This window comes from Arvicanthis niloticus, chromosome 4 (genome assembly GCF_011762505.2).
Source record: "Arvicanthis niloticus isolate mArvNil1 chromosome 4, mArvNil1.pat.X, whole genome shotgun sequence".
NCBI classification, from domain to species: Eukaryota; Metazoa; Chordata; class Mammalia; order Rodentia; family Muridae; genus Arvicanthis; species Arvicanthis niloticus.
The window spans coordinates 48,141,983-48,142,917 of NC_047661.1; positions in this window are offsets into that span (position 1 = coordinate 48,141,983).

A 935-nucleotide genomic window follows, 5' to 3' on the forward strand; every position below is an offset into this window, starting at 1 on the left:
AATGGCCCATATAGGCTCATCCATTTAAATACTTGGCTCCCAGTTGGCAGAACTGTTTGGGAAGGATTCACACGTGCAGCCTTGTTAGAAGAAGCTTGTCACTAGGGGTGGGCTTTCAGGTTTCAAAAGCCACACCATTCCCAGATAGCGCCCTCTGTCTTATGCTTGTGGGTCAAGATGTGAGCCATGCCTGCCTGCTGCCATGTTTTCCACCATGATGGTCATGAACTCTATCCCTTTAAAACCATGAGTCCCATGTCAATCACTTTGTTTTATAAGTTGCCTTGGTCATGATGCCTTATCACAGCAATAGAAGAGTAACCAAACCAACTATTTAACTAAATCAAGTCAGATCTAGGACTCAAATACCAAAGAGAAGTTCTTAAATTCTGTACCCCACTGTTTCTGAGATTTGTGCAAAGTGCTTAACAAAGAGTTCAGAGGCCACAACACCTCCTCCCACAAGAGTCAAGAAATGCTGTACAACAGGGATGAATTTGATAACTATTTTTGAAAAACAAGCTGGGATTTGCCTATCCAAAGGGGGTGGGGGGAGAGGAATTCTTAGAATACCCTGGGAAATTCAGGATGTTCTCATGAATAAAACAAGAAATAAATGGTACAGGCCCGGGGGAATGAAGCTAGAGAGGCAGGAAGAAACTCAGCAAGAAAGATGTCCTGGTAAAGCCTTGAGTTTCACTCTGTAGACAGTGGGCATCCAACAGTGGCATTAAGATGGATGGTGACATGATCCAATTACTAATCCCTCTAGAAAGCAGCCAAATTTATATGGAAAACAACACTGAAATAACAACCATCCTTTTGAAAACCATCCTCAACGTATGCCAAGGATTTTGCAAAGGCTCTTCGACAGCAAAGTAATTCATCTAAAACAGCTGCCAACTGTGAGCAGATGAGGCTGAAGAAGGAATGAA